A 13,209-nucleotide genomic window follows, 5' to 3' on the forward strand; every position below is an offset into this window, starting at 1 on the left:
AAAAGAAATGAAACCGAACAGACCACCCAGCATTAACCTAAGCACTGGAAACGACAGTGGCAATCTCAGCCCTGTCGACCCTGCAAAGTCCTCTTTACTAACATCTAGGGGCTGGTGCCAAAATTGGGAGAGCTGTCTCACAGGATAGTCAAGCAACAGCCTGACATAGTCATCCTCACAGAATCATACCTTACAGATAATGTCCCAGACACCACCATCACCATCCCTGGTATGTCCTGTCCCACCAGGACAGACCCGGCAGAGGTGGCAACACAATAGTATATAGTTGGGATGGAGTTGCCCTGGGAGTCCTCAACATAGACTCTGGACCCCAGGAAGTCTCATGATATCAAGTCAAACATGGGCAAGGAAACTTCCTGACCTCCTGCTGATTACCACATACTGCCCTCCCTCAGCTGATAAATCAGTACTCCTCCACATTAAACATCACTTGGATGCAGCACTGATGGTGGCAAGGGCACAAAATGTACTGTTGGGGGGTCTTCAATGTCCACCACCAGGAGTGGCTCAGTAGCACAACTACTGACCGAGCTGTCCGAGTCCTAAAGGACATAGCGGCAAGTGGTGAGGGAACCAACAAGGCAAAATATACTTGACCTCATCCTCACCAACCCACCTGCGGCAGATGCATCTGTCCATGACAGTATCAGTCAGCACAGTCGTTATGGAGACAAAGTCACGGTTTCACATTGAGGATACCCTCCATTTTGTTGTGTGGCACTACCACCGTGCTAAATGGGATAAATTTTGAACAGATCTAGCAGCAAAAAAACTGGGCATCCATGGGGTGCTATGGGCCATCAGCAGCAACAAAATTGTACTCGAACACAATCTGTAACCTCCTAGCCCGGCATATCCCCCACTCTACCATTGCCATCAAGCCAGGGGATCAACCCTGGTTCAATGAAGAGTGCAGGAGGGCTTGCCAGAGGCAGCACCTGGCATACCTAAAAATGAGGTGTCAACCTGGTGAAACTATAGCAGAGGACTACTTGTGTGCCAAAGAGCACAAGCAGCAAGTGATAGACAGAACTAAGTGATCCCACAACCAACGGATCAGATCAAAGCTCTGCAGTCCTGCCACATTCAGCCATGAATGGTGGTGGACAATTAAAAAACTCACTGGAGGAGGCTCCACAAACACCCCATCCTCAATGATGGAGGGGTCCAGCATATCAATGCAAAAGATAAGGTTGAAGCATTAGCCATAATCTTCAGCCAGAAGGGCTGAGTGGATGATCCATGTAAAGGCTATGGGCCCTGATAATATTCTGCAATAGTACTGAAGACTTGTGCTCCAGAACTTGCCATGCCCCATAGCCAAGCTGTTCCAGTACTGCTACAACACTGACATCTACCCAGCTACGTGGAAAATTGCCCAAGTATGTCCTGTATACAAAAACCAGGACAAATCTAACCCAGCTAATTACTCTCCCAGTCTGCTCCCCATCATCAGAAATGGAAAGGGTCAGCAACAGTGCTATCAAGTGGCACTTACTTAGCAATAACCTGCTGACGCCCAGTTTGGATTCTGCCAGGATTGCTCAGCTCCTGACCTCATTACATTTTGTTCAAACATGGACAAAAGAGCTGAATACTTGAGGTGAAGTGAGAGCGACTGCTCACCACCACCTTCTCAAAGGCAACTAAGGATGGGCAATAAATGCTGGCCCAGCCAGCAAAGCCCACATCCTATGAATGAATTAAAAAAAATGCTCTATTGCTTCTCTCCCTGCTGCTCATCTTCCTTGGTTCAATCAGCCAATGATTAAGTGGATGCCATGGCTGCTTGTTGCAGTCTGCTCAGCCCTAGAGTCAAGATGTTAACCCAAGACAACCTACATTATCCTTCCTAACATATGTTACAGCTACATCAGAATGATCACTCCTTTGTTTTAGGCAGTCATTCCTGCTGCCTCGCTATTTATAAGAGGATTGCACACAGGTTTCATGGTGCAATGGCCTCCCCGCTAAGTAACTGCCTCAGCTGAGCTGTCGAGGTGTTGTTACAGAGTTGGGTCTGTGCAACATGCACAAGACCTCATGACTCCATCTGTTGCTTAACTTCCATTTAGTTGTTTCCAACTGGCTACCCGCCACTGCCACTTTGCACCTGCCTCTGGCGAGATCACTTGGAGAATGGAAAGCGGCAGCTGACTGATGAGCAAATTTTGCAATTTGCGCTCAGCCATCTCACCCCATCTGAGGAATGCCACAGCAGAACCAGAGCTCATCAACAAATCATTGGGCTATTCAAGCAAAGGTTTGGAAGCCATGACAAAGCTGAAGACAAAATTAAACATAGGCCATAGTGAAGATTTGTCACCATGTACTCTATGGCTTTATAATCTCACCTTGGAAAAGCCATTTGCTGCCTCAGCTTGGTCTTGTGGCTCCAGGGCAGTGCTCAACATTGCAGTCTCAGTCAGCAACTCACTGATGAAAGATTCCAATGTATGTTCCAGCCAATGCATTAACATCCCCTCCAATCCATTAACCACAGTCCTTACATCTACCATCAGAACATTCAGTCCAACTTTTTGGTTATTGCTCCATCAAAAAAATCAAAAATCAACACAAGAAAAGATTGCTTAATATTTCCAGATAGTTAAGCAATCTTCATTTGGAAATTGCTTATATGAAAGAGAACTATGAGCACATCATCCTTGTATAAAGCCCTTGTGCCTTGCTCCTCTACATCGTAGAGACCAAATGCACACTGGGTGACTGGTTTGTGGACACCTCTATTTAGTCCGCAATCATGACCCTTGACAGAACTTGATCTCCCATTGAGCATTTTCTCCTTTAACTCATCTCACTTCCTCCAAATAATAGGTGTTGCTTTGGGCACCCATCCTACAAAAACAAGCATAGTCAGGATGTGTCAAACACTTCATGCTCAAGTCCTACTCAGGCCCCGTCCCTCAGCTCCTTTCTCCAGTATATTGATGACTGTATCAGTGCCATGTCCTGCTCTTGCCTGGAATTCAAAAATTTAAAACTTTGCTTCCAAATTCCACCCTGTTCAGTTTCACATGGTCCATCTCTGAATCTTCCTTTAGTGGAGTCTCATCTCCTTTTCTGACAACAAGCTATCAACTAATATTCATTTTAAGCCCGACTCCCATGGTTCTCAATTACACTTCCTTGCACTTATCATCCTGAAAAGATTCCATTCCATTCTCCCAGTTCCTGTGTCTCATCTGATGATGCAATCTTCCACAAGTGCTTCTGACATGTATTTTTACCCTCAGCCAAAGATTCCTCCTCACTGCCCCCAATCCCAAACCTCAGTGGTTGTGTCAGCTATATTTTCCGCACTTCAACTCTTACCCCCTTGCCAGCCTCTGCATCCAATGGATCATACTCTGTCATTTCTGCTGCCTTCATGTAATGCCACCAAACACATTTTCCCCTCCCCTTTCAGCACTCTGATACATTATCACCCCCAACACTCCATCCCCTTCCTATGCAAATGCAGGAGATGTAACACCTGCCCTTTTATGTCCAAGGTCCCAAACACCCCTTCCAGGTGAAGCAGCGATTTAGGTGTACTTCTTTCAATCTAATCCACTGTATTTGCTGCTAACAATGTGATCTTACTCTACATTGTGAAGACCAAAACGCAGATTGGGTGATCGTTTGGTCTGTAAACATGACCCCGACCTTCCGGTGAACTGTCATTTTAATTCTCCACCTTGCTTTCATGCTGTGATTTGTCCTTAGCCTACTGCACTGTTTCATTGAAAATCAAGGTAAACTTGAGGAACAGCACCTTATCTTTCAACTAGGCACCTTACTGCCACCCATCAGGACTCAACCTTGACTTCAACAATTTCAACCAATAAGCTTGGTGCCCATTTTGTTTACTTTCAATTACATGTTTCGGTTTTTCTCTCATTTTTTGCTTGCACACCTAACTCTAGCCACATCTTTTGTTTCTTTCCCAGCCCACCATTCCCTTTGGCCCTGTAAGACTAACGCTTCTGCCATTCAGTCTCTCCTGTATTTCACCCTATCACCAGACTTTCCTTTTGTCCTTATCCCACCCAGCCCTTGCTCCAAACCTATTACAGTTCTAAATTTCCCCAGTTCTGAGAAAAGACCAGAGGCCTGAAATGTTAACTCTGTGCAGATGCTGCTATAACCTGAACATTTCCAGTGTGCGTGTTTTGGAACAATAAAGAACTTTCCGTGATTTAAAAAAAAGCTTACATTCTACAATGCAAAACATGCTTTCTGCTCTATGATTGTGAAACTTGGAACCTGAAAACCTGCCAAGGAAACTGGTGCCTTTGATGCCAAGATTCGAGGCATACACTGGGTATTTTATACCCAAAACTGAAGTAAATGCTTATAACAGCCTGCAGTTTCATCCATCAGCTGCTTTGGCCATCATAACAGCCTGTCCAAGTCACGTAGTGGGCTCCTACTGGATGTAGGACAGGACAACCCAAGGTGAACCGTATAGACTGTCAGTGGAGACCTCCAGCTGGTCAACAGACACAGGAGTGATGCGAGAATATTGCTCGTGGATTGCAATGCTTTGTTTGTCTCAAACACTTAGACTTATCTCTAGATGCAGGAGCTACTAAGTCAACACTGTGAAGGCTCAGTGTGATCACAGAACAGTCCAAAAGCAAAACAGCTGAACCAAGCAAGAGGCTACACTGATGTTATGACTCTAGTAGCCATGAAGGAGAGTTTGCAACATTCAGCACACCACTTTTGTCCATGTGGATGTACATTGTACAAGCTCCAAATGGAAGCCATTGAAAGACAGAGAGACACTGATGGACAAATTTTATCAATCCACAGCAGGAAAATGTTGTCATCAAGAACTCTTTCCATTCTTGTGGCCCTGTACATGTGTGGACAAGTATTCTCAGTCATGAATGTAAACAAGTCTAAACTAAGTTCACACTTTAAGTAACACAAACCTGAATTCTGTACTCAAGACAGCATCAGCCCAGTCATTTATTACAAATGTCTGAGCAGTGGTCCAAGCCAAGAGGTATCAGGGAGCAGCCATAGTAGTAACTATAATTGAAATATAAACACCAATATAGTTTATCTTTATTTACTCTATAACAAATTCTGCTGAATGCTATTGGATCAGAGCCACCCCATAAAACCTAGCAATAAAGTTACTGTTCTAAGGAAATGGTGATAAACCTGAAGCAAAAGATCACAACGTGTCATAGAAACAGAGACTAGGAGCAGCAGTAGGCCATTCGGCCCTTTGGGCCTGCTCTGCCATTCATTATGATCATGACTGATCATTCAACTCAATAACCTGCTCCCGCTTTCTCCCCATATCCTTTGATCCCTTTCACCCCAAGAGCTATACCTAACTCCTTCTTGAAGCTTATTGCAGCTGTCAGTATCAAAGAGGAACAGAATCATGTGAGAAGTGAAAATATATTTTCCATTTCAAACAAAGCAATAGAGTGCTCTTCAGTGTCTTGAGCGATAACCTGGAAAAGCAGAAGTTGAAAATGAAGGACCGGAGAGCAGACAAAATGCTGAATGTCCGAGGCTTGTAGGGAACAAAAGCAAGCATGCTTCCCCCCCACTCCCACCAGAGCATCTTCTCTGCTTAGTATGGACCTCAAAGCACTTTTAATGGCATCTCTAGTGGATCCTGCAATGCAACAGGTTATTACTGTGGGAATTTGAATATTTTAAATTTTTTGCTATGAATAAAATCATAAATAGGTATCTTGATCATCAACCTGGCCTTATTGGGAACACTCTCACAGCCAAGTCAGAGGATTATGGGCTGAGGCCCACCTCCTGCAATTTATATGCAAAAAGCAGCTGACATTTCCATGCGGAAAGTATTGTTAAACTGAGGCCCTCATTCCTCTACGGGAGAATGTAAAATGTCCCACTGGAAGGGCAGCACTAGTATTCTCCTCCAAATTCTAGCCCAATTTTAACATTCCACTGTCACCAAAACAGATAATTTATTTAATTGCTGCGTGTTAGGGAGATCATAGGTCCCTATTCTCTCTGGTGCATGAAACCCAGCCCTCAAAACCCAAATTTTTAAATGTTGTAAATTGAAGTATATCTAATGATGCGAGCTAGAGCACAGATTCAAGTAGTACATCACCTTGGATAAAGGCATCTGAATATGTTAATAAATGCATTACAGTTCACATTATTAGCTATAACCTGGATAGTTCAGCACTATTACAGTTGCCAGCTGAGTGAATGGCAGCATAGGGCAGTGTAATAGTCAAAAGAAAAAAGAAAAAACCAGCTGCAAAGGGTTTTCCATTTTAATGACAAACTGGAATCTGTTTTATGTTCAATAAACCAGTTAGTGGTGTGAATATTACACTCTGAATCAGAACTGCTGCCATCCCACGCATTTGTAAAATCTGGCGCCAATACATTGGGTCATGGACTCTGTCACATTGATGTTATAATATGGTGTCAGCTGTTGTAGTTCATTGATAGTCATGTTTAAAAATTAATCCTTTAAATATTTACAGATCCCAAGTTACCGTCATGCATGATGCTGCTCACTATGCAGGTAGGCTGCTTCTAGAGTTCTCTCTAGACTGTTCTCCAAGTCTATTGCTATGTGACTCCATATGTGATACCGTGAGCGATGCTATTTCCAGTCCGACATTAACCTTTGCTCTACTGAGCACCTTTACATTACAGTGGCATGCAGGCACACACAACATGATACAACAACCCCCTTTCCTCTCCAAGAAAACTTCTCTCCCTTCCAATGGAACGTAACAATGCAATCTTTACTCACTATCCCTTCTCCCCCACCACAAGTCTCTGACTTTATAAATTCAGATGGTTTTGAGGCTTGACAGTTCTTCACACCTCAGTCTGTCACGCTTGGAGGAATGGGAGTAGTACTCCGTGTTTCTGGTACTTGGTTATGTCCATTAGATTCACTCTTTGCTCTCCTCTGAATTGAATTTCTCTTTATTAAAAACATTTGTTTTTTGTGTTTCGGACACTGTGGGTTTGTCCCATTCCTTCCGAAAGGAATGTGCACTCTGTTCATTTCTTGAGTGAATGAGATTTTTTCCCGTGATGTCTGCCATTTCATTTCTTGCTGAACCTATACGTTTTGCAAATGGAACCTTCATTTCCACTTTTTTTCACAATTTCAGACAAACCCTTGTTTGCAGCTTTATTTTCAAAGCATTTTGCAAGATTATGAAACTTTTCATTCAGCTCAGTGGCTCTCAGCACGTCTGAGATGTCCACTGCTATTTCTTCTCGTGCCTTGCAATTCAGGATCAGATTTACATTTTCCAGTCTTATTTCTGTCTTTTCCTTCACTGTCTGCCACAGAACTATGTCCTTGTCCTTCATTTTGGTTTCACTGTCAGCCAGGTCTGCCTGTGAAGTCTTAACTATTTTCAATTATGTTACTCGTGGCTTCATTATCCACTTGCAGCTTGTAAAGTTCTTCAGCTTTTCCTTTCAATGCCTTTTTCATTCAACTGCTTCTTCAGCTCTCCAGTTCTGTCCTGTAGCTTTCAGCTTCCTCCTGGAATATAAACATTGCTGAGCCTTCTCTGCCAACTAGTTTGTTCAATTTGTTCAGAGTGATGTTAAATTCATTTTCCTTCTCTTTGTAATGTTCCAGAGGAATAAACTTTGACCTAAGGGGTTCTTGTAGCCTGTGAAGGTCTGTCAACAGGTTTTCTTTTTCTGTGCGAAGCTCACTTGCTTCATCTTGAGCTTTCCTGTAATTCAGCACAGTCTCAATTTCTTCTGCTGTGCTTCCATTCTGCTGGTTAAGAGAGTCTTCATTTCTTCAGGTTACTGAATGGTTACGCATCCCTTTTGCATTTGATCTTGAAGGATAGTTGTTCTTTCAACTATTTTCTTGTTGACTTCTTGCCAACTCACTCTGGGTGTCAGTGCATCATTTCATTGCTACTGAAATTTCCAACCAGCTTTTTCTTTCGCAATATTTAACGACCTTTTCAGCTCCATGTTTTCCCATGGCTACATATTGATTCTTCAGAGTCTTGCAGGGTTGCAACTTCTTTGCATTCCTTTTCTACCTGTTTTGCTTGGCCATACATCTGGTTGAATTTTCCAAACTCTTGCTTTGACTTGCCACCAGTGGAATTGTGGGTATTTCCTCCTGATACCTGTGTACCTGATACACGTCTGAAATTTGTTTGTTCAGATCTCAAACAACTTGGCTCATTGATAACACACGATAAACTGAACTCTTCAATGATATATATCCAGTTTGAATCTTGCACTTCAAATCTTCCAGATCAGCTCTAATGTAAACATTTTCCTGTAGAACAGCTTCATTTAATTTTTGCACTTCATGCTTCTTTTGAGTTACCTCAGATAGCTTTCCTTCATTCATAACCATCTGCTCATTGTACACTGCCATTTGCTTTCCTCACTCTGGGGCTCCGGGGTCGTTTGCTGCCCCTCTCTCTGGCATCCTTTGTTGCCCTCAGTACTTTATTGGGAATGTGCTAGACTGTCTTCTGAGGTCTACACTCTCCATAACATTTGGTGAGATGTTAAATAGCTTTGGCAGACATTTCGAACTCCAAGTTGTGTATGGATCTATTCATTGGCTGTGGAGTACTTGACCAAATAAACAAAAGGTGAATAAAAACTTGCACTTCTGATTCCTTATTTAATCTTGTATTTCTCTTGTACAATAAAAATTGTCTTCTCCAAGACTCCCAAGTCTTGGATCTGGTTTAGCCCTTTCCATAGCAGAGCTGCATCTGGCTCTCCTAATTTGCAGTTCATGGCCATTTCTTTTTTCTTGTATTTATCACTTTAAATTTTGTTATGGCTTTAAGATTCAGTGCAGTTAACTGTTTATCAATCTGGCTGTCACTGCAGCTCGTCAGCTCTCGTGTTTTTCCCAGTTCAATTTTGGCGGCTCTCCAGTGATCGTGGGCCTGCTTTTTCCAAACTTTTTTTCTCACCGTCTCATGAACTGTCCAGTATTCTTCACACTGCCTCACTCTGGGTCCTGCAATTTTTGTAATTGCTCACCAGTCTTTGATTTTCCTTTTTACTCTATCACCCAGGGGACTTGCAATTGACTCACTCTGGTGGATTCCTCAACTTCTAGTCTGTTGCAAAGTTTCAACTGTTTCTTCAGTTTTTCTTAGGTGCATATCTGTTTAGTCCGACTTCAGCTTTTCATACCTTGGGATACTGCCACTTTTCAGATCATGTTCTATTCTACTGCTGCCAACCATGTTGCAGCTCATTGATTAGAGGGTCTTGTCTGTTTGAACATAAACCATTTATTGGTAGTTTTAACTAATTACAGATCCCAAGTTACTGTCATGCTTGGTGCTGCTTTTATACTGGGAGAACATAGAGACAAAGTGACTCTATACATCATACCCCATCCCTCACTCGCCGAAGGGAAAATGCTGCCCCATGGGTGGTGCTATTCTCCAGTCCCACATTAACTCTTGCTCTGCCAGGCACCTTTACATAACAATGACATCAGGTGCACACAATCATACAACTGCTCTGCCATAATTGGTCCCCCCTAACCTGTCCAAAACCCTTTCCACATCCATGTCCACAGGCACTCCACTCCCCACCTGTTCCTGTCTTTACATTTTCAGGGTCAGTTTTCTGCTCCTGACCTCTGCCTCGCGTTGTGCACCCCAGTCTGATTTTTCTCCCAAGGAGAGGTGACCAATAATCCTGATTTGTGCTCCCAACATGTGCACAAATAGAAAATGTGGTTCAAAGTGCTGTCCAGCTGCTCTGTGCTTACAAATATCCATCACAAGCTGGTTTTAGTTGAAGGTCCTTAATGCTTGAGCTTTAACATTCCCAGAAAGGAAAGCAGTGAGTTACTGATCAGTGTTTCTTTCGAATCAAACAATGTAACCATGTGAAACTTGGGATGTAATATAACCTCCCTGCTGTTACATCTGTGGCTAGATACTGTCAAACTTTTCCAGTTACATGCCTGTCTCAGTTTCTGGCTTCCTTGGGGAGCAGATTGTGCTGCCCTGTACCTACAAAGGGAACATCAGTCTCAGATTAACAGGTACTTTGGTCGATAGAGCAAGAATTTTTCTGCATCTTTGTCTATGGAAACGAAGAGTTGACAAAGCCAACAGTTCAGAAACAGAACAAATCTGTTCAAAAATCAATTGCAAAGGCAAATGGTCAATCATGATCTGAGCTCATGGGCTCAGATTGGAATGAGTATCTGTCAGATTCTTGAGGATGGGTGGGATCTGTCAGCAATATGTTCATCTCTCTAAGGGAGGGAGGAACTCAAGAAAATTGCAACCATCAGGGAAGTGGTATTGAGCAAATTGTTGGAGCTGCAGGCTGACAAGTCCCCAGATCCTGATGGACTTCATCCTGGGGACTTACTGAGATAGTTGATGCGTTGGTTTTAATTTTCCAAAATTCCTTAGATTTGGGCAAGGTTCCATTAAATAAGAAAATAGCAAATGTAACTCCATTATTCAAAAAGGGAGGGAGACAAAGTAGGAAACTACAAGCCAGTTAGCTTAACATCTGTCATAGGGAAAATGTTAGAAGCTAATTAAGATACTATGACAGGGCACTTGGAAAAAATTAGGGTAATCAGGCACAGTCAACATGGTTTTGAGAAAGAAAAATCGTGTATAACCAATTTATTGAAAGTTCTTTGATGGAGTCACATGTGCTGTGGATAAAGGGGAACCAGTGGATGTACTGCACTTAGATTTCCAGAGGCATTTGATAAGGTGCCACATCAAAAGTTATTACAAAAAATAAAAGCTCATGGCAAAGTGGGGTGACAATTGGCTAGCTAACAGGAAACAATAGTTATAAATGGGTCTTTTTCTGTTTGGCCGGATGTAACAAGTGGTGTGTCACAGGAATCAGTATTGGGGCCTCAACTTTTCACAATTTATATTAATGGCTTGGATGAAGGGACCAAATGTATGGTAGCTAAATTTGCTGATGACACAAAGATAGGTAGGATAGCAAGTTGTGAAGAGGACATAAGGAGACTACCAAGAGATGTAGACAGGTTAAGTGAATGGGCAAATATCTGGCAAATGGGATATAATGTGGGCAAATGTGAAAAATTGTCCATTTTGGCAGGAAGAATAAAAAAGCAGCATATTATCTAAATGGTGAGAGATTGCAGAGCTCTGAGATGCAGAGGGTTCTGGGTGTCCTAGTGCATGAATCATAAGAGGTTAGTATGCAGGTAATTAGCAAGTAATTATGAAAACTAATGGAATGTTATTGTTTATTGTGAGGGGAATTGAATACAAAAGGGAGGTTATGCTTCGGTTGTATAGGGCACTGATGAGACCACATCTGGAGTACTGTGTAAGAGTAAGAGGCCACATGATCAAAACCTTTAAGATCCTAAGGGACTGTGACAGGGTGGATGTGAAAAGGATGTGTCCTCTTGTGGGAGAATCTAGATCTAGGGGCCACAGTTTAAAAATAAGGGGTAAGCCATTTAAGACAGATGAGGAGAAATTTTCTCTGTCAGTCTTTGGCATTCTGCTTCCACCAGCTTTTGAGGAAGAGAGTCATTGAGTATTTTTAACGCAGAGGTAGATAGATTCTTGATAAGTAAGGGGTGAAAGGTTATTGGGGCTAGGTGAGAACGTGGAGTCAAGGTTACAATCATATCAGCCATGATCTTATTCAGTGGTGGTGCAGACTCGAGTGACCTACTCCTGCTCCTAGTTCCTATGTCCTGTCTAGCAGCCCACCCACCATTTTTGAAAAACTAATAAACAAGCTGTTGAGCTTAATAAGGCTACTGACCACAATTTTACATTCCCTTGCACCCATTGCCTTATGGCATGGGCAAACAGTCAGTGGAAAGTATTGCCAAGGTGGGCATATGGGCTGCAAGCTGGCTATGTCTGACTTCACCAGAATAGGGTTGGGAGACCTTACTGGTGCTGGTAACTTGGCTTTTCAGTCATTTCAACACTGTATTAGGGCTTTTTCTGAGACAAGGGGGCAATCAGGTAGTGCTGCAAACATTTAGTAGTATCGATTTGTACTTCTTTAAAATTCATTTTTACAGGATGTGGGCATTGCTGGCTAGGCCAGCATTTATTACCCATCACTAATTGCCCCTGAGAAGGTGATGTTAGCTGCCTTTATGAATCGCTGCAGTCCATTTGGTGTTGGTACCCCAGTGCTCTTAGGGAGGGAGTGCGAGGATTTTGACCTAGCTAAGCAAGTGCTGCTTGATAGCACTGTTGATGGCTGATGGGGTGGTAATTTGTTGAGTTGGATTTGTTCTGCTTTGTGTGTACAGGACATACCTGGGCAATTTTCCACATTGCTTGGTAGATGCCAGTGTTGTAGCTGTACTGGAACAGCTTGGTTAGAGGCGTGGCAAGTTCTGGAGCACAAGTCTTCAATACTATTGCTGGAATATTGTCAGGGCCCAAAGCCTTTGCAGTATCCAGTGCCTTCAGCTGTTACTTGGTATGTGGAGTGAATCAAATTGGCTGAAGGCTAACTTCTGCGAATCTGGGGAGCTGTGGAGAAGACCAAGATGGACCATCCACTCAGCACTGGTTTAAGATTGTAGCAAATGCTTCAGCCTTATCTTTTGCACTGATGCGCTGGTCTCTTCAATCATCAAGGATGTGGATATTTGTGAAGCCTCCTACCCTCCTGCAGTAAGTTGTTTAATTGTCCACCACCATTCACGACTGGATGTGGCAGGACTGCTGAGCTTAGATCTGATCCATTGGTTGTGGAAGCACTTAGCTCTATCACTTGCCGCTTATGTTGTTTGGCATGCAAGCAATCGTGTGTTATAGCTTCACCAGGTTGACACCTCATTTTAAGGTATGCCTGGTGCTGCTCCTGGCATGCCCTCCTGCATTCTTCATTGAACCAGGGTTGATCCCCTGGCTTTGTGGTAATGGTAGAGTGGGGGATATGCTGGGTCATGAGCTTACAGATTGCGATTGAGAACAATCCTGCTGCAATAGCCCACTGCACCTCATGGATACTCAGTCTGAGTTGCTAGATCTGTTCGAAATCTATCCCATTTAGCACGGTGGTAATGCCATATCACACAATGGAGGGTATCCTCAATGTGAAGACTGGATTTCATCTCAGTAAGGACTATAGAAATAGGGGATTCTACAGTCAGGGGAACAGGCACTACTGTGGCTGTCAACGTGACTCCGG

Source organism: Carcharodon carcharias, chromosome 6 (assembly GCF_017639515.1).
Source record: "Carcharodon carcharias isolate sCarCar2 chromosome 6, sCarCar2.pri, whole genome shotgun sequence".
NCBI classification, from domain to species: domain Eukaryota; kingdom Metazoa; phylum Chordata; class Chondrichthyes; order Lamniformes; family Lamnidae; genus Carcharodon; species Carcharodon carcharias.